Source organism: Pristiophorus japonicus, chromosome 14 (genome assembly GCF_044704955.1).
Source record: "Pristiophorus japonicus isolate sPriJap1 chromosome 14, sPriJap1.hap1, whole genome shotgun sequence".
NCBI classification, from domain to species: Eukaryota; Metazoa; Chordata; class Chondrichthyes; family Pristiophoridae; genus Pristiophorus; species Pristiophorus japonicus.
In genome coordinates, this window is record NC_091990.1 from 92,317,927 (window position 1) to 92,344,229 (window position 26,303).

The following is a 26,303-nucleotide window of genomic DNA, read 5'->3' on the forward strand; positions in this document are numbered from 1 at the left end:
GAATAAGGGGTCACCCATTTAAGACAGAGATGGGGAGGAATTTCTTCTCTTAGAATGTCGTTAATTAATAAATAAAACAATGTTAGAGATGTCAGGGCAGGTGGTGTGTCGTAACTGCAGCATGTGAGTGTCTGCAACTCGAGGAACTTCGGTTTAGAGTTGTTGAGCTGGAGTACGAGCTTCAGACATTGTGTTGCATCAGGGAGGGGGAGAGTTACCTGGATACTTTCATCCAGGAGCAAGTCGCATCCCTTAGGTTAGATAGTGGTACAGGTCTGGTTAGTGGTCAGGGACTTGAGGCTGTAACTGCAACTCAGGCAAATAAGGAGACCCCAGGTGTAGTGCCTCGGCCTTTTCTCTTGTCCAACAGTATGAGGTTTTTGCTGCATGTGTGGATGAGAGAAAAGCCTGCAGGATTGATGAGCAGGCGGACCATGCCTAGGAACTCATTTTAAGAGTGGAAGCAAGTCTTCCTCGATTCCGAGAGACTGCCTATGATGATGATGATAATGATGGTGCAGGAGGCCATTAAAATGGGAGGAGTGAAAGGGAATGAAGTTGTGGTAGGTGACAGTTTAGTCAGAGGGGTGGATACTGTTCTCTGCAGCCGCAACCGAGAGTTCCGAAGGTTGTGTTGCCTGCCCGGTGCCAGGGTTAAAGACATCTCCTTGTGGCTGGAGAAGATCTTGGAATGGGAAGGGGAGGATCCAATTGTCATGGTCCACGTAGGAACCAACAACATAGGTAGAACTAAGAATGATGTCCTGCTGAAAGAGTTTGAGGCGTAGGGTCCAATTGAAAAAACAGAACCTCAAAGGTAATAATCTATGGATTGTTACCTGAGTCACGCGCCAATTGGTATAGGGACAAGCAGATTAGAAAGTTAAGTGCATGACTCAAAGAGTGGTGTGTGGGAGGCAGGGGTTTTGCTTCATGGGCCACTGGCACCAGTACTGGGGAATGAGGGAGCTGTTCCGTTGGGATGGGCACCACTTAAACTGCGCTGGAACTAGTGTCCCAGCAAATCAAATAACTAGGGCAGTAGTCAGGGCTTTAAACTAATGAAAGGGGGGGTGGGGGAAGCGGAATCTTAGCTCGGAAAATCAAGAAGTAGAGTCAGATTGGGTGGAGCTAAGAAACAGCAAGGGACAGAAGACATTGGTGGGAGTTGTTTATCGGCCCCCAAACAGTAGTGGTAATGTAAGGCACAGTAAAAATCAGAAATTAGAGGTGCATGTAACAAGGGTAATACAGTAATCATGGGGGACTTTAATCTACATATAGACTGGACAAACCAAATATGCAGTAATAGTGTCGAGGAGAAATTCATGGAATGTATACAAGATGGCTTTCTAGATCCGTATGTTGAGGAACCAACTAGAAAACAGGCTATTTTAGATCTAGTATTGTGCAATGAGAAAGGGTTAATTAATAACCTTGCAGTAATGGGGCCTTTAGGGAAGAGTGACCATAATATGATGGAATTTTATGTTGAGTTTGAAAGTGAGTTAGTTAAAACCAAAACTTAAATCTAAACAAAGTAAACTACATAGGTATGAGGGCGAATTGGCTAAGGTAGGTTGGGAAACGACATTAAAAGGTACGATGGGAGACAAGTAACGGCTAGCATTTAAAGAATGAATACATAATTTAGAACAAACATACATTACTTTAAGGTACAAAAGCCCCACAGGCATAGTGGTCCAACCGTGGCTAACAAGAGAAGTTAAAAATAGTATTAGATCAAAGGAAGAGGTTTATAATGTTGTCAAAAAGAGTAATAAACCTGAGGATGGGGAGGATTTTAGAATTCAGCAAAGGAGGACCAAGACATTGATAAAGGAAGGGAAAATAGAATATGAGAGTAAAGAAGGAGAGACATAAAAACAGACTGTAAAAGCATCTATTAGTATGTAAAAGGAAAAGATTAGCAAAAGTAAATGTGGGTCCCTTACAGGCTGAGGCAGGAACAATTATAATGGGGAATAAGGAAATGGCAGAGAAGTTAAATAAATACATTGTGTCTGTCTTCACGGAAGAAGATGCAAAAAAACTCCTGGAAATAGTAGAGAACCAATGGTCTATAATAATTAGGAACTGAAAGAAATTAGTATTAGTAAAAAAATAGTACTGGAGAAATTAATGGGACTGAAAGCCAATAAATCCCCTGGACCTGATGGCCTACATTCTAGGGTTTTGAAAGAGGTAGCTATAGAGATAGTAGATGCATTGGTTGTCATCTTCCAAAATTCCATAGATTCTAGAACGATTCCCGCAGATTGGAAGATAGCTAATGTAACCCTGCTATTTAAGAAAGGGGGGAGAAAACAGAGAACTACAGACCAGTTAGCCTGACATCAGTCGTAAGAAAAATGCTAGAATCTAATATTAAGGACTTGGTAACAGGGCACTTAGAAAATAATAATAGGGCAGAGTCAACACAGATTTATGAAAGGGAAATCATGTTTGACGTATCTATTTTATGAGGTTGTAACTAGCAGAACAGATAAGGAGGAACCAGTGGATGTGGTGTATTTGGATTTTCAGAAGGCATTCGATAAGGTGCTACAAAAGAGGTTATTAAACAAAATTAGGGCTCATGGGATTGAGGGTAATATACTAGCATGGATTGAAGATTGCTTAATGGACAGAAAACTGAGAGTAGGAATAAATGGATCATTTTCAGATTGGCAGGCCGCAAGGATCAGTGCTTGAGCCCCAGCTATTCACAATTTATATCAATGATTTGGATGAGGGGACCAAATGTAATATATCCAAGTTTGCTGATGATACAAAGCTAGGTGGGAATGTAAGTGGTGAGGAGGATGCAAAGAGGCTTCAAGGGAATATAGACAGGCTTAGTGAGTGGGGACAGGGCAGGAAAGTGGAGTTGAGGTAGAAGATTAGCAATGATCTTATTGAATGGTGGAGCAGGTTCGAGGGGCCGAATGGCCTACTCCTGCTCTTAATTCATATGTTCTTATTCCTGCCCTAGGTTCTCCTTTTCCAGTTGAGTTTCAGCATCCATTATGGAGGCTGCCATTCATGAATCTTATTTGACTGATACAGTTGCCTGGTAGTTCATTCTTACAGATGATCTTGTAACTTTCAAATACATTATCCATTTTTGAACTGAGCCACACGCACTGAGAAATCTCAGGTTTGACAATTGGTGTTGAGTTAGCTGACCTTATCCAAGGTGGCAAAAGGCCAAGCCTGATCCTTTGTAACTTGACATCCACACATGTACCTTCTAATAAGAGTCTGTGAATAGAGGAACAATGGCACCTTGTGCTACTTTGGATAAGATGAACCAACTAAATACAGACCACAGATCAAATGTAAGAATTTCCAGTATATATGGCTGGGTATTGACCAACTGAGCCACCGGAATTGTCATACACGTTCATTTCAAGTTCTCCTGTTAAGTGCCAGCTGTGGCTCTTGACTGTGAGTTAGAAGGTTGTAGGTTCAAGTCCCATTGCTGTTTGTGAGACCTTGCTTTGCACGTTTGCTGCCCCATTTTCTACATTATAACAGTGATTACACTTCAAAAAACAGCACTTCATTGGCTGTAAAGCACTTTGGGATGTCCTAAGATTGTGAAAGGCGCTATATAAATGCAAGTCTTTCTTTTCTTTTTATCATAGGAATAGTCACTTTCATGTAAATGATTCCTCAGTACCACGTTAATGATATCGGATTTTGGTCTAAACCGCCAGATAGATGGATTACTCTGCAGTGCTGACAGGAACTATAGAAATCAACTGGGCTACTCTAGCCTCTCACCTGGAAGGAATGAGTGCACAAAGTCAGCGAATACCATTGTCAGAGATACAATTAGAGTCGAACAATACTGAAAGAAACCATGAGCCAAGGTGCAAAGGGCCTGGTTTCAATTGCTGTGAATTTAAGGATTAAAGTATGAGTGAAATCACCCAGCAGGCAGAAGTCCAAATGGAAACCCCTATGCTTCCTTTCAGCTTCCCTAAAGATTACAGCTAGCCATCCACACCATTATTAAATATACACTTGAGTTTCTGTTCCCAACTGTGTCAACTCAGGGAGGTGGCAATTGGGGGTCAGGAGCTTACTCTTAGGGAAGGAAATACAATTGGATCGATGTCACCCCAGGACACTGGGGTGCAGCTTCCAGCAACCATTCACAGAGTGCCATTCGCAGAGAGCAATGACATGTGGAATAGTAATCCGGGTAAACACCTCGCCAATTTTTTCTTCTTTCTCCACCATATTTTGTTGTTGGAAAAACTTTTTAAAAAATGAAAAAGAAACATATTTTCCCATTTTGACCATTCTTAGGCCTCTCCATGCCATACATTCACTATCCCCAGCTGAGAGAGAGTACAAGCACCCTGTGTTCCACCAGTACAGCTTGGAGATCAGTGTGGGGTATGAAGATGCAGTACTTACGCCATCCAATTTTCTCCATCTCCCTGGAGGGAAAGGAAAGAACCTTTCAGAATGTCTTTCACAATGTCCCAAAGCACTTTACAGCCAATGAAGTACTTTTCTGAAGTGCAGTCACTGTTGTAATGTAGGAACCGTGGCAGCAATGAGATACATGAACAGATAATCTGATTTAGTAATGTTGGCTGAGGGATAAATATTGGCCAGGTCACCATACCAAAAGCAGATTATCTGGTCATTATCACATTCCTGTTTCCAGGAGTTTGCTGTGTGCGAGTTGGCTGCCGTGTTTCCCACATTACAACAGTGACTACACTCCAAAAGTACTTCATTGGCTGTAAAGCACTTTCAGAATTCCAGTGGTCATGAAAGGGCACTATAAAAAGGCAAGTCTTTATTTTACATCCACCTGAGAGGATGGGCAGATGGGCCTCGGTTTAACATCTCATCCGAAAAACTGTACCTCCGACTGTGCAGCACTCCCTCAGTGCTGCAATAGAGAGTCAGCCTAGATTATATGCTCAAGTCTCGTGGGTTTGAACCTGCAACCTTCTGATGCATAGGGGAGAATGCTACCAACTGAGTCAAGACTGTTATCCACTAGTGTATGCCTTATTATTCCAGGGCACTTCAGTATCAGTCCACCAACTGATGACCAAGTATGTGTTAGGAGATTTCCCCCCCCCCCCCCCCCCACACTTATGATGACTGCATTGCTCTTAAAAGTACAAGCTCTTAACCTTCTGTTTATTCAAATCTTCGAACAAGAGAAAAAAAAGGGAAGCGGGGTCAGGTCAGACGCAATGACGATCGATGCAATGGTCAGAATATCAAATGAATGAAAGGCTGCACCCTGCGTTGAGCAACTCTCAAAGCCTTTGCTAAAGTTAACACTTTTCAACCCTTGTTTTGAAAGGTAAGTTTCTGTCACGTGAGCGTGACGTCGCTGTCGGGGTAATTTAAATGTTTTTCCAGCTCAAACTAGTTTCAAAAGACTTAGAGACACCGAAGAAGCAAAGAGAGAGAGAGAGCGAGTCGCGCCGAGACCCTGAGCTGAGGCAACACACCACAAACCCTACAAGTAAGTCAGCGATCGGGTGGGTGGCTTCATATTTGAAAAGAAAGCGAGTTCCTGCTGGATCTGCAGCTTTTAAACCAAATACTGAATGTGAGCGCTGAGAGGGGGGAGATTGCATGGCTTACATTGTGTGGGGCGCAGGGGATTAGCGAGTCGACATGGGCAAGAGCCCTTCAAAAGCCTCCAGATTCTCAATGTGAGCAGCGATCTGTTTGTGACTGGAGTTGGAAAATGGGACCAGGAACCGACCTGGGATTGGGAATTTGAATGGGAACCTGCCCTGGGAAAATTGGGGGACGGAGGGGCAAGACTCACAGAGAGGGTCGCTGATGGGAATGCATCTCTTCCAGTCTTCCCAAGGGAATCTCCCGGCTGGGGTGGAAATTTGGCGTCCGCTGAATTAGCAAGTGGACAAATGTGGGGAAAAGTGACTTGTGCTTTAGTTTTGGTCTTTGCAAGAGGGTATGATCGATCTCCGGAGTCTCTTCAGAGAGTTTATCTCAGTTGACTGCTGCAAGAAGTTGGTGAAGTAGTGTGGACTGGGGTGAGGACGGTACACCAGGGCAGGGAGATGTAGGCACTGCGGATGGTACAGGGGTGAGCGGAGCCTGGGCGGCACTGGATGAGACAGTGCTGGGGGAATGGATTTTCGGGGTCATTGGACGAAGCTGTTGGTGTTGCATTGGTGAGTGGAGGCGTGGAATTAGGAAGTGAAGGTGTTGGGACATTGGATGGTACGGTTTGAGGTAAAGGGCACTGGATGCGGAGGTCTTGGGGAGAGAAATGAGCGGGTTGAGGGGACATAAGATCAGAGGGTGTTGCGGCATTAATTGGGAATGTCTGGGTGACATTAGATGAGAAGGTCTGGAGGACATTGGACGAGAAGGTCTGGGGGACATTGGATGAGAAAGTTTGGAGGGGGACAGAAGACGAGAAGGTCTGGCGGAAGGTTTGGAGGGGGACAGAAGACGAGAAGGTCTGGGGGACATTGGATGAGAAGGTCTGGGAGACATTGGATGAGAAAGTTTGGAGGGGGACAGAAGACGAGAAGGTCTGGGGGACATTGGATGAGAAGGTCTGGAGGGGGTCGGAAGACGAGAAGGTCTGGGGAACAGAAGATGAGAAGGTCTGGGGGACATTTGATGGGAAGGTCTGGTTGGGGGACACATTAGATGTGGGGGAGTTTGGGGAAGACATTGGATGGGCGGGTCTAGGGAGGGGTCATCAGATGGGAGAAGGTGGACTGCGGTGTGCCTGTGGGTCCGATTCGGTTGGGGTGGGAGTACGCAGCCGATCAGTCCCAGCCCGGTTAGTTCAGCAGGACCCGGCCCCGCTCCTCTCCCCACCATGCCCAAACCCTTCCACCGGGCAGCTCGATCAAGTTCTCTGCACATTGTTGGATTCTTTGCTCCGAGATTGCCAAGTAATCGCTGCATTGAGCTATAGGAGCCCGCGGGTTGAATTGGTGTTCCGGCCCGCGGACCTCAAACTTCGGCAGAAACTTTGCTGAGGTGCGGTCCCGGGGATTGTGTTAAAGTCTATAGGTCGGGAGAGCGGTCAGCTCCAAGGTTGTCACACTGGGCTGATGCCACCCGATCTCTCTCAGCTCGGTCAGTTCAGCCCCGCTCCTCTCCTCTCACCACCGCCGCCCCAAACCCTCCACAGAGGGCAGCCCGATCCAGTAAATCATTCCAACCAACGGCGAGATAGAGGGAGATACATGGAGCAGGCACCGAGGGAGTGAGAGGAAATAGAGGGAAGGGGATAGAAGGGAAACAAATGGATAGGGGAGGGAGGTAAGATAAATGGAGAGAAGATACACCGGAGGGGGATGGACATAAATAGAGCAGAGGGAATAGAGGAGATCAGTAGGAGTAGAGGAGAATGTCCTGAGCTGGGACGACTCCAGCAAGTAAATGGTGACCAGGTGCGGGAGATGGCATGGACCTGGGAGGGAGAGGGGGCAAAGACATATCTAAGAAGAGCATGGTCAAGACGTAGAGAAGACATGGGGTGTGTCTTTTAATGTTGGACCTCTGTAGTCACTGGAACTGGATAGGAATTTGGGCTATTATGGGAATGTACTTCAGATGCTCCTTTATACCTGGCTCTTGAATCCAAATTAGGCAAAAACATGGACTCGGTCAAGGGTTTTACTCCACTGGACGAGTGAGAAGTTGCCAGTTTAGAATTTGAGGAGTGGGGGTGTTCTTTGATGACAGCCACTGACTAGCACCATTTTAACCGTCCCATAGCACTATTTGATGAAAAGCATTCGTACCTCAACGAATACCATCAGTAACTGGCCACTCATTGCTGTTTTTAGGACTTTGCTGTGTGCAGTTTGACTGCTGCAGTTGCCTATGTAAAAGCCGTGACTACACTTTACAAATAAAAAAATCAAATGTACGTGTACCACTTTGGGATGTAATAAGCTGATGAAAATGTTGCTTATTGTCTCCTCCCCTCCCAGAAATCAGTTCCCCCTGCTGGGGTTAGGCTCTACTGCTGCCAGTGGCTAAGCATCTTGTGAGGTCATAGATTATACACAATGGAGCCCAATCCCATCCACACTTGCACGTTTCAGCACTGTCACTGGGTAGTGATCAGAAGTGGGAGCCTTCTCTTATCCCATCTTCATTCCCATGGACACGTAGACCACTTCTGCCCCAATCCTACACTGACTTAGACCACTGCACAGACCAGGTACCTGAAGTGAGCCCTTTGATCATGCTATTGCAGCTGTGAAGGAAGTTCATGTATAACGGCAAGCTGAAAGTTACAGCTTTTTATTAAAAGGACAGCGAGTTTGAGAAAACACTTTTTAAATTAAATCCGTCTTTTTTGCAAAGCTATTGCAGTGAGCTCCTCTATTCAGATGGAATTGAGACTTGTCTATGTAATAGAAGGAAAGACTTGCATTTATATAGCACCTTTCATGATCTCAGGACGTCCTCAAGTGCGTTACAGCCAATGAAGTACTTCTGCAGTGTAGTCACTGTTGTAAAGTAGGAAATGAATGTGTTCTTTTGAGTTTTATACTCTGATGTGATTGAGAGTGTTTCAGCTGTGCTTTAGTACAGAAAAGTCTACCATTGTGTCTGGACAAGCTGCTTTTTAAAAAGTGCAAGCTATCAAGTTGTGGAGTGCTCTCAGTAAAGGAAGGTAGATGATACCGAAAGCTGTGGACGTGATACTTCATTTAGTGAGTAACCGTGAGCAGCCTGTTTTAAAAGACCTGCAACTTTATGTCAAATTAAATTGAAGGGTCTGTGATTAATTAAATACTAAATTTTAAATCGTTGATGTGCATTTTCTCTCCAACTGAGCGGGTGGACAGAGAATTGCTCCCTGTGACAATGGGAATCGAGCCATTTGGATGTGTTTGAGCGTTTGACATCTTATTTTTTTCCTGGTGGGAAGCTTGATCTTACATGGGCACAGTTGACAATGGGAGCTTGTTGTTAAAAAGAGATAACTCTTGAATAGCTAGCAGAAATCCATTGATTTTTTTTCTCTTAAATGTGCCAAATTTTTAACTTTTGAAAATTCACAAATGAAATTTGAATGTTGAATTAATTGGTATTGGCTGCCTTGTTGGCATGTTCTTACAATACCTCACAAATCCTTATAAAAACTTTAGGTTTTTGCATTTCTCAAGTTAGGAAATTCCAGCAAATTTAATCTGCTAAAGCAGTCCATCAACTGCAGGAAGAAAACACAAGTTAAAACTGGATTGAAGCAGAACCAACTGGATTGTGTACAGGCTTAAAGCTCCTTGCATCAACATGTATGCCAACCAGCAAAGTGAAGCTGTTCTCCATTCTTCTTCCCCTCCCCCTCCCATTGAATGTGTAAATCTAAACCTTTCACTCAGATAGCCACAAGCAAAAAATCTGTGCACAGGATGTTTGCCTCTTAGATGCTAAATGTAGGTCCTCTGTTCCAGGTTGAAATGTTGCGGAGTATAACACCATCCGTTGTGATATTCCAGTTTTTTTTTACATTCCATGTACCGTGGTCAGTATAGTGTATGTGTACTGAGAACTTACAGCACAGAACAGGCCATTCGGCTCAACTGTTCTGTGCTGGTGCTTGTGGCACTGAGCTCAGCCCCGACTCATAATTCTGTGATGGGAGCCAGGTTTAAGGAGCAATGAAGATGACTTTGCTGGGCATTGGCAAATCTATAACATCTTTCATGGATTACATAGTTACTTCAAAATATGCTTTTGTTGCTTCCTATGCTATACAGCACCTGGGACACTGCTGAGAACTAGGTTCTTTTACGGAAAAAAGCTATGTTACTTGTGAACTCTGCTCAGTATCCATTGCCTCCCTGTAGATAGCACCAACTGAATTACTTATGGCATCTAAAACAGCTGCAATTTTATTCAGTTTTTTTATTCATTGGCATCACTGGCAAAGCCAGCATTTATTGCCCACCTCTAATTGCCCTTGCAAACATGGTGGTGAGCCACCTTCTAGAACCGCCACAGTCCTTGTGCTGCCACAGTGCTGACTTTGTCATAGCGATTTGGTGCAACTGGATTATTAGTCCAGGCCTCTGGATTACTAGTCCATTAACATAACCACTGTGCTACCAGACCCCTATTGGAGGATGCTGCCTCTGCCTCAGTACATTTACCTTTTGCCTGTTGGAATTTATTTGAAAACCGCTTCCAAAGTGGTTTTCAATCCATTTTTTTTGGGTGGTGGTTGGTGGGAAAGGGTTCAAGGCACATTGCATAAATTCTATATAACCGTTGCTCTCTAGGACCGTGAGAAGCAGAGATGTGGAAAGAAAAACAATGGCAAATTTTTTTGTAGGCCTTTAATGATTGTCCTCCAGGCATCTAGGACCAAAAAACTCTAGGTTTTAAAACAGTTTTAAAACCTAAAGCTAACTATACGTTTCGTTAAGCCAGCTCTACAGGATGGGCAAATATTTCCAATTGCCTTGAAGTTGGGAAATAGTCTTCTGATTTTTCCCACCTCAACAATCCAGCTACAGTAGGATAGAATGTGATTTAGCAATGTCCAGCCTCTCTCTCAGTCTCTCTCCATGAGGCTGCGTAATGTCCTTTTGAAGGCTCCCAGCTGCCACCTGAGTTGTTGTCAATTGAATTAATCCTGGCTGCCCAGGGAGGTGCTCTGTGACTGACTGCAAGGGGACATCCATGAATAGGCTGCAGGGATTCCTTCTCCCATTGGGCAGGGGGTAGAAAGGGGCTGAACTACATCGGGACTGCTGAGCTACTTCCTTCGATTGCATAGCTGAGATTGGTAACTTGCTGTATGGGCGACTTGCGATTGCAAGTCAAAATCCTACCACTCTGGTACATTGCATTGGATCTTTACTTCTCGAATCACTCTGCTGGCTGTAACTAAACCTGGTTTGTCCCCTCTTCCAGCCTCCATTCATGAAGGCCAATTCATTACTGTAGCAGTTCAAAAGTTAACCTGTTGAGGACTGTGGTAGACACTATACTCCAGAATCCAATGTGGCAAGATTCTAGTGTCTTCTTGCTCAGAGGTTACAGTGAGTTAGTCTGGCTTTTTGGTTCTGCTCAACTCTCCAGTTTTCTTTTCATCAATTTACATAAAAGTAGACTTTGTACGAGTTCATGTTTACTGCTCAAACCAAGAGGTTGCTCAAGCGTTTGATGCATGAAGATGCTGTAACATCTAGTCTGGGCCCAGCCGTCATTTGAGAAGTGCTGCAGATTTGTAAGACCACCCTGATGAAATGTTCCTATTTTCTTTGTGACAGCCATGGAATGACCACATGTCCTTCACTTTTCATTTCTGGTGGTTTAGTTTTTGGAAAGGTACATTCAGTTGGGTGATTATAGCTGTAATAATGCTGTAGTCCTTCTGTCCACTTGCTGCTGTTCCGCACGTTTGCAGAAATCTAGCTAATGTGCCTGATGCAGGCTTTTCGAATTGCAAGCCATCTCCTCCCACCGAGGGGAGAAAAGGTGGTGTGGTGACATATATAAAGCCAGGTTACAGTAGAAGGGCCTGAAGGGCCACCTGGACTGATGGACTTAGCGAGAAGGGTTGGCTTAGCGGAAAGGTCTCTGTGGTTCTGACTTGCAATTCCATATAAAATCAAAACACCTGACAGTTAGCAATTCTGGGGACTACAGATACATTTAATTTTCTAAGTGGAGGATGATCTTTGTCATGATTTATGTAGCTTCAAAAGGCTGTGCAATTACAACTAATTTGACAACTCTCCTCAATACTCGGGCTCTGCAACGTGTTTTCCTTCACCGTAATACTAAAGTAAGAAGTTCTAGGTGAAAGAATGTTGCTGACCTATTGGAGTCCAGCCAAGCCCTCAGGATGGTGGGCATTAGGCTCGACTTAAACTCTAATGTGGAAATGTCAGAATGCCACAACCGTCTGCAGTGTATTTTTGTAAATGTCTGGGGCATGCTAGTGATTCATCCTATTGTCATAATACACGTCTCTGTGTTTACAATCTGGCAAGCTGCCTTGTAAGAGATTCTCCAGCTGACCATGGCCCCTTTAAAATCTGTTCCCTTCTACGCTGGCACTTTCAATTCGCCGGCCTGTAATTCTCTTTTTTTTTGAGTCTTTTGTTTACATCTGTCTTTGAACCAAAGTGCTTTCAATCATGGAGCCAGGATTAAGGTTGAAAGGTTGTCATTGACATCGCTGGCATGGTGGAGGTTTGCTTTAAAAAAAAGTAAACTAACTCTCGCGGGAGAATTATTGATCCTTGCTGAGAAAATCAAATTGCTATTTAGAAGGATTAGAGTCAGTAAAACATTTCAGAAAAAGAGCTCTAAGTATTCCCAATTGGGAAGCTTGCTTTGCTTATAATATCCGTCAGCTCGCTAAAGAAGCTGGATTTGAAAGGCGGTTGTAAGTTTTTAATGTGTGACTTACTTTTAAAATAAATGGCAAATCTCAGATTTTGACTTTTGGCGTTTCCAAAAGTGTCATTTAATCTTGAGTTTTGAAAAGATGCAGCCCGTGGCTGTTAGAAATCTTAAACCGTGGCAAAAATTGAAATGGCAGCGAGTAACTGGAGAAAGGCTTCAACTAATGTACTTCACACTCTGGCTTATCTTGGTGCAGTAGCTAACAGCTAAAGCTGATGTATTTGTTGTTTTACAATGCAGCTTGTTCTGGATGTTTTACCTTCTTTTACATAATATTACATAGTATTTACAGCACAAAACAGACCATTCGGTCCAACTGGTCCATGCTGGTGTTTATGCTCCACACGAGCCGCCTCCCACCCTACTTCATCTAACCTTTCAACATATCCTTCTATTCCTTTCTCCCTCCTATGTTTATCTAGTTTCCCCTTAAATGCATCTATACTATTCGCCTTAACTACTCCTTGTGGCAGCGAGGTCCACTCTCTGGGTAAAGAAGTTTCTTCTGAATTCCCTGTTGGCTTTCTGTTTGTAATCTGGGTTCTGCAGTTGGTATTTATGCAGTGCATTAGTGGAGTTGCCCAAATGTTTTTTCTACTTCCGACCACCTCCACCACAACATTTGTACGGCTGCTTTGAGATTGAGTTTCTGCTCTAGATTTTAAATCGGACTCTTAACCTGATGGGTGGGAAGAGGGTGAGTGATGAACTGCAGCCGAGCTCCGTCTGCTGCGAGCAGTGTGTATAATCTGCATGGATATCGTTTCCCAAAAGACCAATGAATTACAACTACCCAAATGAAAGTCCATCTGCAGCTTGGAGGTATACATCTAAGAGCATCCCACCCATAGTGGTGGTTGGAAAATCTCTTGCAGATCCGAGTAACTAGGAATGGACTTGCATTCCAGTTTTGAGAAAACATTGCATCAACCCGTTTCCTAAATAGTTTATGGACTTAAGCAATTAACTCATCTGATACTATTGAACTGTACAGTTTTGGCTGACACTTTCACTTAACCCAGTGTTGTCCAATAAAAATCGCTGGCGAGCCGGCGACTTTCTAGCCACGTGGATTCGTTTTGTTGGAAAACGCTGTACATTCACTCACACAATATAGGTAAATATACTTCACACGTGTATATTTAATTAACACACATCTAGCACCGTCCAGTAACCAAGGAAGTAAAGCACTCTCACAGTTCAAAAAACACTCTTACATTCTGCTTTATGTCTCACCATTTTACCAACAGATACACAAAAAGGTTAAAGTACACCTGCAAACGCCACACACGCAAACATGCAAATATGAGTATTGAGATCACATGCCCAATGAGTGTCTGTTACTCATATTTTAATTTACTCATCAGAAATGCAATTCGCCACATCTGGATTCCCAATTAGCCATATGTGTCTAATGCATCGGGCAACACTGACATAAAAATAACACATTTGAATCTTGCTGTTTTTGTGTCTGTTTTGCTTTTCAGTTGTCTAGAAATGAAAGTGTTAAAACGGCAGAAGATGGATGTAATTTGTTGAAAGCTTCTTTTGTCATATGAAGTGGCTAGAAAATAGGTCTTGTGCTTGTGTGTTCCTCCTCCCCCACTGCCCCCCCACCCGCTTGTCCCAAGAGATGCTGCTGTGTAACAGAAACTGTTTGCCTCTTGGAGCTGGAATTTCTCCTACATTAGGCAGGCCATAGCCCAGGGGTCGGGTATCGGTGTGGGACTCGGTGTAGTGTTTAATGATTTGTCTTAGAAGTGCTTTTAGGGGTTGGAAATGGGCTGGAGCTCCTTATCGGATGTATTTATTTTTCACTGGGGGAGGGGGAGAATGCAGATGTTAGAAGTTGCTTCAAGGTATTCAGTGCAAGAAGGATAAGACATCACAGTGCAAAAGTGAGGCCAGATTAATCGATTGTTTCCAAAAACAACCCACATTTAGAAGTCTTGGTTAGCAAAGCCGGAGCAGCCATACCAGATCTTTCTAACTTCAGGTGTGTTTTTTTTACATTTGTCATCTTCTGTTAATTGTTGAAGCTTTTTAACAGGTTCCAGTTGTGAGATTTGCTTTTGTTTTGCAGAGATCTACACTGTGATCTTTGAAGTTTGCACTCTATAGTCACGAGTGGAGCACAGTTTAGTGCGATAGTAGTGAAATTATTTATGTACACGGAAGAGAAAACTGGGCAACCTGGGTGATTGAACCAAAGCTCGCATTGCGATTTGAGTAAGACTTATTTGAAACACTTGTCTCTCCCAACTTTCCCTTCTATCGGTCATCTCTGCAGATAATGGTGATGAAAACAAACAGTGTTCTTGGAAGACAATATTGATTTGTGATATGATGTTCCTACTTGTGAGCTTACAAACAAGTCAAATAGTTTTGGCAAAACTACTTTCTTTCGTTGGGGCATGTGGATAAACAGCGTGCATGTTTTTTAAAAAATTGTTTAAAATCCGTGGCAAGGTTAGCATTTATTGCCCATCCCTAAAATGAGCGGCTTGTGAGGCCATTTCAGAGGGCAGTTACGAGGCAACCACTGGGAGTGTGGGACTGGAGTCACAGACTGGGTAAGGACAGCAGGTTTCTTTCCCTAAAAGATCAGTTGGGTTTTTCACGACAAAACGACAGCTTCATGGCTATTTTTACTGATACCAGCTTTCTTTATTTCCAGATTTTTAAAAAACTCAATTCAAATTCTAAAACTGCCATAGTAGGATTTTAACTCATTATTCCGGATTACTAAGTCCAGGAACACAACCACAAACTACTGTACCCACATCAGTAATGGTGGGATGTGCCAGGTGTCTGTTGGTAAATCTGTGTTCTCCTTCTTGTGGGAGATGTGGATCTACTTTTGCAAGGGGAGAGGGCTCTCTACTATACAGTGCAGTCTGAAAGTAGACTGAGGGCTAATTTTATGCATCTTGGGGGCATTTTTATGTAGCCTGTGCGTGCTTAAGAACAGTACCGATTTAGAGATAGCAGGATTTCTAAACTTCCTTCATCTTTCTCATGGTCCCATAAATATTTGAAAATGTGAGTTCTTCGCAATCCAATTAAACTATGGGCATTTGATATTTTATTCGGGCCTTACCAAGGAGACACCTGAGTTTTGAGGTAATGTCTTGGCTTGGGCCCACTGGCTCCACTGGGTCACTGGAGACCAGTTGTGAGTTAGGGAGAAAGCTACTTCATCATTTTTTTTCTCATCCAAAGCAGTGGTGTTGAGTGCTTCCAAAGAAGGCCTGAGGTTTTTTTTTGGGGGGGAGAAAGAAGTATCATTTAAATATTGTTGTCATTGGTATTCTCACCTACCATTTTGAATTCTACACGAAAAATGTTTGCAGTGGCCTGACTGTAATTCTCCAGCTTTGTGGCAGTGTAATAGTGACTACACTTCAAAAGTACTTCATTGGCCGTAAAGCGCTTTGAGATGTCCAGTGGTCATGAAAGGTGCTATATAAATGCAAGTTTTTCTTTCTTCAAATGCACTCTTCTGAAGTTACGTGGTTCTCCAGCAATGATTGCAAAATATTTCCTCCAAAAAATAAATAAATTGATGGGAGGGGGTGTGGGTGGCGGGGCGGGCGGGCGGGGGGGGGGGGGGGGGTGGGGGGTGGAGGTAAATATGTGGAGAATGCTCCCACATGTCTAAGGTTCCATAGTGCCAGCCAAGGCTCAGTGGTTCAATAGGGTAGATACAGAGAAACCATTTCCTCTGGTTGGAGAATCAAGAATGGGTTTGGTCATTTGGAAGGGAAACCAGGAAGCAACTTCTTCACACAAAGAGTAGTAGAAATCTGGACTTCACTCCCCCAAAAGTCTGGATGCTGGGTCAAAGGAAGCAGACAAAAAGCAGGAAACGATAGACCAGTTAGCCTAACATCTGTGGTTGGGAAAATGTTGGAGTCCATTACTAAAGAAGCAGTAGCAGGACATTTGGAAAAGCAAAGTCAGGCAGAGTCAGCATGGATTTATGAAGGGGAAGTCATGTTTGATAAATTTGCTGGAATTCTTTGAGGATGTAAAGAACAGAGTGGATGAAGGGGAACCAGTGGAGGTGGTGTATTTGAACTTCCAGAAGGCATTTGACAAGGTGCCACATAAAAGGTTACTGCACAAGATAAAAGTTCACGGGGTTGGGGGTAATATATTAACTTGGATAGAGGATTGGCTAACTAACAGAAAACAGAGAGTCGGGATAAATGGTTCATTCTCTGGTTGGCAACCAGTAACTAGTGGGGTGCCGCAGGGATCAGTGCTGGGACCCCAACTATTTACAATCTATATTAATGACTTGGAAGAAGGGACTGAGTGTAACATAGCCAAGTTTGCTGATGATACAAAGATGGGAGGAAAAGCAATGTGTGAGGAGGACACAAAAAAATCTGCAACAGGACATAGACAAGCTAAGTGAGTGGGCAAAAATTTGGCAGATAGAGTATAATGTTGGAAAGTGCGAGGTCATGCACTTTGGCAGAAAAAAAATCAAAGAGCAAGTTATTATTTAAATGGAGTAAGATTGCCAACTCCTGCAGTACAGCGGGACCTGGGGGTACTTATGCATGAAACACAAAAGGATAGTATGCAGGTTCAGCAAGTGATCAAGAAGGCCAATAGATTCTTGGTCTTTATTGCAAAGGGGATGGAGTATAAAAGCACGGAAGTCTTGCTACAGCTATACAGGGTATTGGTGAGGTCACACCTGGAATACTGCGTGCAGTTTTGGTTTCCATATTTACAAAAGGATATACTTGCTTTGGAGGCAGTTCAGAGAAGGTTCACTAGTTTTATTCCGGAGATGAGTGGGTTATCTTATGAGGAAAGATTGAGTAGATTGGGTCTCTACTCATTGAAATTCAGAAGAATGAGAGGTGATCTTATCGAAACGTATAAGATTATGAGGGTGCTTGACAAGGTGAATGCAGAGAGGATGTTTCCACTGATGGGGGAGACTAGAACTAGAGGGCATGATCTTAGAATAAGGGGTCGCCCATTTAAAACTGAGATGAGGAGAAATTTATTCTCTCAGAGAGTTGTAAATCTGTGGAATTCGCTGCCTCAGAGAACTGTGGAAGCTGGGACATTGAATAAATTTAAGACAGAAATAGACAGTTTCTTAAACGATAAGGGGATAAGGGTTATGGGGAGCAGGCAGGGAGGTGGAGCTGAGTTCATGATCAGATCTGCCATGATCTTATTGAATGGCGGATCAGGTTTGAGGGGCCGTATGGCCTACTCCTGCTCCTATTTCTTATGTTCTTATATTAATTGGAGTTTTCAACACTGAGATAGATTTTTGTTAGGTAAGGGTATCAAGAGATATAGAGCTAAACCTGGTAAATGAGTTGAGGTACAGATCAGCTGTGATGTAACTGAATGGTGGAACAGGCTCCAGAGGCGGAATGGCCTACTCCTGTTCCTATGTTCCTAATCCTTATAGAGGTGGCTGACCTTTTTTTTTGGCAACACATTTTAGCATGGAAGCAAGACTTTCAAACAAGTTAAAAGTTCATTGCTGCTTTCAACTGGTCTTGCTCCACAGTTTATTTGTTTATAAAATGAGCACTTGGTGAAAAATACGAGTTTGAACTCTGCATTACTGGCACCCTGGAGCTCCAGGTCAGTGGAAAGGTCTTGGGAGTCGAGGTGTTTCTTGTGACGACTTCCTGCAAACAGTGCACCAAGCTACAAAAATAGTGGCATTTTGCCTGCTTTCCCTTTTCTCTTCCTTCCCCCCTCGCCCCTCATTTGAAGGCACAGTGGAGTTTATCACCAGTGGTGCTGACCGTTTTATTGCCTAGAATATAATGCAGTCCATGAGTCTGCAAATCATCTTGCTTGGTCCAACACTGAGGAGATTGTGGGGCACTATTAATAATAGCAATGCTTATTAGATTGGGAGCTCTAATTAATCTTTACTCACCTCTGGTTCCAGAATCCCAGTATTGCACCTTTCCTCTGTGGAAATGGAAGTATTTAGTATTTCTAATAGATTCCTCTCTCTACAGCAAGCTTTCCTCCTTTATCTCTTAGCAGCTTTAACCCACTCTTGATTATCTACTACTAATGTTCCTATAGAAAGCCTTTTTGCTACCCTATTGTTTTTTTGCTCATTTTCCTCTTGGCTTGTTCTCTCATTTTGTAGCTTTCCTAATTTTTTCCCATTTATTCTGGTTTCCTCTTTGATTATTTAGCCTGTAAGCACTAATGCTTTTCATAGTTTCCTAAGGTTTGATCTAATTTCCCTATTCATTCATGGAACCCTTCAGCTTTCAACACACTCCTTTTTTTGTCTTTACGTGCTTGACTTAGACTCTTTCTGTCTCTTGTTTGAATTATTTCTCGATGCTGATCTATGACTCAATTTTCCAGTCTTTCTTTCCATGTAATCTGGCCAAGGTCCTTTTCTTACCTTGCTGTTTTTTTTCCAACCAAGTACTCTTGTCCTTTTAACGAGCCAAAGGTGGGCAGCAGAAATATTACAAGGACACCCTCAAAGCCTCCCTGATAAAGTGCGACATTCCCACTGACACATGGGAGTCCCTGGCCAAAAGCCGCCCTAAGTGGAGGAAGTGCATCCGGGAAGACGCTGAGCACCTCGAGTCTCATCGCCGAGAGCATGCAGAAATCAAGCGCAGGCAGCGGAAAGAGCGTGCGGCAAACCAGTCCCACCCACCCTTTCCCTCAACAACTATCTGTCCCACCTGTGGCAGAGTCTGTAATTCCTGTGTTAGACTGTTCAGCCACCTAAGAACTCATTTTAAGAGTGGAAGCAAGTCTTCCTCGATTCCGAGGGACTGCCTATGATGATGATGAGTGGTGCGACAGTTGGCTTCAGTGCCCCTTGTTTAAGGAATAAAGTTGCCCAACATTATTTTTGTGATTGCTATCCTGCAGCTGCTGCTGTAAGTGTGGTTATATACATGTTTGGGCTGAGGATAGGATCAGGTTCACCTGTAGGTCCACTCGAGTTGAATGGCTGCCAGTTCACTTGTGAATCACAACCATTTATGTGAGGTAACAGAGAGCATCGGGCACTTGTGGACCAGTATCCTAACGGAGGGAGGCAGTTTATGAGTTTTATGCCTTTAGACTACATTAATAACTTGTAGTTTTAATCCCTTTTTTTAACTGTTCTCCCTTTTTCCATCCCTTAAAAACTGTTTTCATATTTATGAACTGTGGGATTTCAGTAACAGCTCTTACTACTTCACTTCCAGGCCCTCCTCATTAATTAATGCAGCATATGTTTTGCTACCACAACTCGTATCCGAACGAATAAACCTGGAGCTTAGCACAGTCTGTTTTTCTAGTCTTCAAACACTGTTCTGTTGTTCTTCTAGTCTTCAAAGACCATTCTATCCTCCAGACATAGCCATTTCCGTTAGAAGCCTCTCAATGGAAAGGTGCTGAAGGAGGTGGAGGAACCGAGATCTATGGATCCAAAAGCATAATTCCCTGAATTATAACACCAATAACATTTTGGGTTTTATCAATGGAGCTAAAGTGCATGATGAAAGAAGCAATGATCTATTTGTGCAAAGCATTGGCTAGGCCACAGAGTACTGTGTGCAAATATGGGAACCCCCATTATAAAAGGGACAGCAAAAATGAGTGTACGGTGTAGATTGATCAGGATGATTGCAGGGAAGGGAAACTATGAAGAGAGACTCGAGATACTGGGACAATATCCATTGGAACAGAGAATGCTATGATGGAAATTAATAGGTATTTAAAATGATGAAGTGTTTTGATAGAGAGTTTCCTCGGGTTTGGAGGTCAGTCATTAACATCATCCGGGGTCATAAAAGGAGCGGCGAGTGGCGGCCCCGATCTGTGAGAGACCATCAGCGGCAGGGGTCAGTAACAAAGGGTTATCAATGTAACATTGTCACTAAGAGTGAAGTTAGGAGAAGTTTCTTTCCACAGCGGGTTGTTGGACTGTGAATGCATTTCCGCAGGGTAAAGTGGAGGTTAAAGAACTGAGGTAAGGGGAAAATTGGCTAAATATTGGAAGCAGAGGAAGATGCAAGGCTATGGGGAGAGGAAAGCCGAGAGTGTGGGGAGTGAGATTAGTTTTGAATTGCTCTGGCAAAGACTGGTGCAGACACAATGGAACAAATGACCACCTTGTTGTAAACATTTATGGTTCTAATTGGGGAAGGAAAGAAAGTAACTTCTAAAATTTACAGTTTCACATTTTTGTATTTATAGTGCTGATAACACATTTTGCCACATTATCTGTAAATTAGTGATTAAACCTATCCAGTGACTTCCTTATTTATTATTCATATTGCCAATGGAGCTACCCTAATCTTTATGTAGGTATTTATCAGACAACTACAGGCTAATTTTTACACTCCATTACTTCTGCTAATCTGTATTAACTAGTTTACCGCAACATTTTGTGTGCTCAATCTCCTCGTTAAAGTTCTTTTTTTAAGTGGCTGTGGAATAATGCACCTCACTAATTTGACTGGAGAGGTTACAGACCTAAATCAGATACTGGCCTCCTGTCTACTTTGTTCCTACGCTTTGAGGGAGCGTGGGAGTTGATGTAGCGAGCAGTTATGTTTTTCTTCAACTAGGAATATACCAAGTTGCCATCAGATCATCTAAATCCAAATAATATCCAATGTAAATAGCTGTTTTGGGGAGAGCACTTTGGCCTGAGGTCCCAGTTGACTGGTTATAATTTTGTAGATAAATGTTTGGACATGAGCTGCCACAGTGACCTGTGCAGAGTTAATGACATGGAGCAAGAGGAACTGCAGGTTCTGTGACTACATGTACATTTTCCTCTTGGCTGAATCCAATTATTCATTGTTCCCTATTCTCTGGCTTTTGATGCTCAGTACATCACTCTAGGCAATTTACCATCAAATGTTTCCCTAGGGAGACAGCAGGATGCTTTAGAAATCCAAGCACTTTGGTTAATGTGCGGTATGTTTTTTTTGTTTGATTTGTTTAATGAATGATTAACCAGGATCTAGAGTTGAAACTATGATTGAAGTATAATCTAAACTTGCTTTATCAAGATTTTGCACGTTTACAGATGTCGCGCAGGCTGTAGCTTGCAATAGCTGTTTGCACCTGAAATCTAATTTCCCCTTCTTGTGCATAACAACTGAAGCCTTGCTTTGTGGGGCATGACATTGCTGGGTTGTGGGACTGCTATCTGTCTTGTGGAAGCCTAAATTGAGTGCATCAATACAGAGGGTAAGGGAACCAACAGGTGAGTTGATAATAGGACTTGTCAAACGAGAGGAATTGACATCGGCACCATCCCCACACACCAGTTATCCTATTATGTATAATGTCACCAACCCTCCAGAATTGCTTTGGAATCTCCAGGAATTGAAGATTATTTCACCGGACACTGCTGTGAGCAAACCAGGAGAAAAAATATCACTGTGGCATTAAAATAAATTGTGTGTTTTTTTCCCCATTTTCTTGCAACATTTTCATTTATTATTTTGTTATAAATATATAGAAGATAGGGAAATAAAGATTGTTTGACTGGGTGGGGCAGTTGGAGGCAGAGGTCAAGTAAGGAAACTTCCAGGAATATGTCCAACCAGAGTTGGTAACCCGAATAATGTCATCTGTTGCTCTGTGTAAACGCACACAGAAGAGAAATAGAGCAATAATATTCAGCCTTGATAATTCAAAGTTATTTTTTATGGTGAGTTTGGAGTGGAGACTAGGACTGTATGCTTTCTACTTTATCAGGAGTCTTACTGCCATTGCTTTATTGCGCTAGAAATAATCGGGGACACCTGGCATTTCCACTGGCATTCTCCCACTCTCCCGTTAGAACGTTGGCGGAAGATTGCCAGAAATCTGGGGAAATGGTGTAGGTTTGGCAGGAGATTTGGAGGACCTTGTGGAAATTCTACCCCCGGAGCCCTTTGTGCGCGGTACCCTCTTGTCAATAAAGACGCGGCTGCGGACTCGTATCAAGTTTTATGTCAAAGAGCGAGCGTTTTTGCTGTAACGGGGCGTCCCTTGGCTGGTTCTGCCTTCGCCAAGTCTGCTGTTTAAACTTTGCACATTCTATCACGTCAGCATTTTGACCAGGTCCTGTTCTGCCTCTGGCGATGTGTTTGATCTTTTCAAATTTATTGCTCTCCGTGCATACTGTCTTCTGAATAACATTGTGCAGAGGGGTGTACAATGATGGTGTTTAATGGTGACTGCCTGTTTATTCCACTTTTTATCTAGTTGCATTTGGGTACTTTTGCCTGAGTCATTGACTTAAAACATGCCCCCTGAGGGGTAGTTACTGCTTTGTGCTGATTTAATTTGGACCTCTTAAGTTTTTCACCACCAAAGAAAGAAGAACCTGCTTCAAAATGAGATCAAAATAACACTTACCATCCCACTAAAATCTTGTCCTGTTGGAAAAGCCTGGTCTGTTGCGCTTAATTCTTCACAAATCGAACTTTGAGAAGAACCGAAAGGGTTGAATGTCATTTTGTACTGTTGATTTTGAAGTTAATTAAAATTGACTATTGTAATATAATTCACTGTGTGCTTGAATATACTCCTGACAGTCTCCAGATTAGAGAAGTGCTTTGAGCATGAAATGGTTTTCATCTGTCTCGAGGTTTCCCTGGTGCTGGTTTCCAAACCCTTGGAAGTTAACGTTGGAAGTTAACATTGCTGGCAGGGGCCCTATGGTTAAAATCAGCTTTTCCATCTTGGCGCTGTCACATTGTATCTAAGAGAAAGATGCAAAGTTTGAAATATCTATTCTTTGCAGATCCCGAGGCCTGCAGAAGATCTGTGGTCATGAGAAATAAAAGAGGACCTACCCTGGGACCATGTTAAAGAGAGACAAAAAGCAAGCCTGTAGCTGCTGCATTTTCAGTAGATTTTTGGAGGGTTGAATTGTGGGGAAAGGAAGAGGCACACGGAGGGAGGGGGAACGGGTGTAGAGTTAAGGAATATTGAAAGGTTTTCCAAACTAACTGCAACTATGCAAAATGCATTTAAGTTTTAGAGAACTGATTTAAGTGCAAGGTTAAAGGAGACTATTCTGTGCCGAGAAACCCCAAAGGGGACATGTGTGTGCGCGTTAGTTATATTTTTAAATTGAAAGGTTTAAGAAAAACTCCAGCCGGGTTGGGGTGAAATCGGTCTACACCAGCAGGCGGGAGGGGTGGGGTGGGTGGAGGGGGGGGGGGGGGTGGGGGTGAAATCGGTCTACACTAGCAGGCGGGAGGGGTGGGGTGGGGGGGGGGGGAGTGAAATCGGTCTACATCAGCAGCCGAGGAGTGGGGGGCGTGTGGCGGTGAGGGGGTGATGGGGGTGAAATTGGTCTACACCAGCAGGCGGGAGGGGTGGGGTGAGGCAGGGGTGAAATCGCTCTACACCAGCAGGCGGGAGGGGTGGGGTGGGGGGGGGGTGAAATCGGTCTACGCAAGCAGCCGGGGAGGGGGGGGGGGGAGTGAAATCCGTCTACACCTGCAGCCGGAGGGGGGGCAGGGGTGAAATTGGTCTACACCAGCATTGCGAAAAGGACTCATAGCGAATCTGCAGCCCGCTTTACACTGCGCCTAGTTTTCTTTTCTATTGAAGTTGATGGAAGAGAAACTGGGCGCGGTGTAAAAGGGGCTGCTGATTTGCTGTGTGCCCAGCTTGTGCTACTGGCGCAGACTGCTTTCACCCCTGCCCCCCACCGAGGTGTGCTGTGGTGTTTGCCACTGAGCAGATAACTTCTTAATATCTACTTCGTGAAGGCTGGTTGAGGTTTTTGTTGGATTAATCTTTGGTGTCAGCTGTGACTCAGTGGGTAGCATACTCGCCTCTGAGTCAGAAGATCATGGGTTCAAGTCCCACCCCAGAGACTTAAGCACAAAAATCTAGGCTGATGCTCCAGTGCAGTACTGAGGGAATGCTGCACTGTCAGAGGTGCTGTCTTTCGAATGAGACATTAAAGCGAGGCCTCGTCTGCCCTCTTGGGTGGATGTAAAAAATCCTATGGCATTATTTCGAATAAGAGGAGACAATATTTATCCCTCAACATCTAAAACCGATAATCTGGTCATTATCGCATTGCTGTTTGTGGGAGCTTGCTGCGCTCAAATTGGAAATATCGCCCCGGACAGCTTCTTTGGGACGCCCGTTTTCCCTGTCGGAATTAGCGGCAGGCAAAAGCATTCAATTTTGCGACCGCGATGCTAAGGGAGCGTTGCACACTCAGTGATGTCACCAAGTGGGAGGTGCTTGGTGCACAGCGCTGACTCTTAGCGCCGCTGGTAAACCTCCACTGAATGTCGCGGGAGGCGCTGCCAGTGCAGTGCTCGGTCGGTAGAGCTTAGCGGTCTGCTAGCGCCCCTAATGGCTGGCGCTAGGCAAATGAATTTTTAGCTCGGTGATTGACCCAGTGAAAGGGGCCTTTGTGTCAAATTTCAAGTCCCAATCTTGTCCTAGGTTGGTACAGAATGTACATAAAGAAATAGTTTAGAAGAAGCGTTATTTTAAAGAAGTGAAAACACAACAACTTTTTGATACAACTTGAGGACGGAATTTCTTTTGTCGTGTTTATCCTTTATGATTTTCACTAAACTTATCAGAAAGGAATTTCGCCCATTTAGTTTCAGGTCTTTTTAGTCTATGTTTATGGCGTAGTCTGTGGGTTCCTTTTATGGGAAGGTGACCTTAAATGTCCAAAGGTGAACTGAAAATAGTGACGTAGAGCTAATCTCAAGATTCTCATTAAAAAAGGAGAAAGCCCATGTCAAACTTCAAAGGTCCCGCCCTTACAGAGCGCGTTCCATCCAAATGGTTGGCTGCGTCCTTTTCAGCAAGGGTGGGCAATATTGTACTAATCCTGTTCCCTCGCCAAAAAAACGGGAAAGGCTTCAATTGAAATGAGTGTTTTTTTTTAACTGAAGCAAAGCTCTTGTTGAGAACAGGGTGTTCAAATCTCAGATCAGTGCACACAGCTCATTTCCTTCTGGAAGTGTAGAGCGTATTAACTACAGAGCATTTGTAGCGTGCTGTGCTCTGTGAATCTGTGTCTGTAATGCTGAGATAATATAGGTGGGTCATCTGACCTACAACCCAGTGAATAAAGAAAGCAACATAGTATGAAGAGAAATGGTCACTGACCAAGGTATTTTTTAAAACACTCTTACACCTGGACCAGACCTACATAAGCAGTGGCAGTTCAGTTTTTTAAAAGCTTACAAATCTTCTTGGCATCTCTGTCATGTATTCATCAAATTCCTCTTTTAATAGATATTGTTGATGCATCTTTTTTTTTCCATGGCCCCAGCCGATTTTTGGCACACTCACCCAAGGTGCGCTGACTTCCGAGGATAAAAACGGCGCCAAAAAGTTGTTCCCACATTTTGCCGCTCTGTGGCCTCTCCCATGGCTGGCGCGGTGTGGCAATTCAATTAGGGGGCGGGGCTAGGGCCCTGCGCTCAAAAGAGTGCCGGCAGCTCAACGCATGCGCACTGGAGGTTTCGCGCATGCGCAGTAGCTCCTCTGCAGCGTGGGACCCGATGTCCCACCCCATCCCAGGCCGAATGGCGTCATGACGCACGCCAGGCTGTTACATGCCATAGAGAGAGTCCCGCACCTATCCCCGGCCAAGTGGCCTCACACACCGGCCTGCCGGCCCGCTGACTTCCCGGGCCGAGGTAGGACTTGAGTTTTATTTCTTATTTATTGATGATTGTGCTTTGTTTAGTGAGGAGAGTTTTGATGGGGGGGTGGAGGGGGAGTTTTGATGGGGCGGGGAGGAGGAGAGTTTTGATGGGGGGTGGGGGAGTGATCATTTTTTCAAAATATCTAAATAAAAACAGTTATGTAAATATGTTTTGCCTCTTTACTTCTTTTATTTTTGTAGATTAAGC

At 43.8% G+C, this 26,303-nt stretch overlaps 1 protein-coding gene across 2 annotated transcripts in view; it reads left to right on the top strand.

Annotated features, from left to right (window-relative positions):
- The first annotated feature begins 5,259 nt into the window (after positions 1-5,259).
- mdka (midkine a) overlaps positions 5,260-26,303 on the top strand; it is a 61,138-nt gene continuing 40,094 nt past the window's right edge. Inside the window, exon 1 of one of the 2 annotated variants that reach the window (XM_070898557.1) lies at positions 5,260-5,344. The gene's annotated coding sequence lies outside the window, so the exon portion shown is untranslated. Of the gene's footprint in view, positions 5,345-5,414; positions 5,510-26,303 lie in introns of those variants that run through there. The other variant, XM_070898556.1, reaches the window with a different exon arrangement.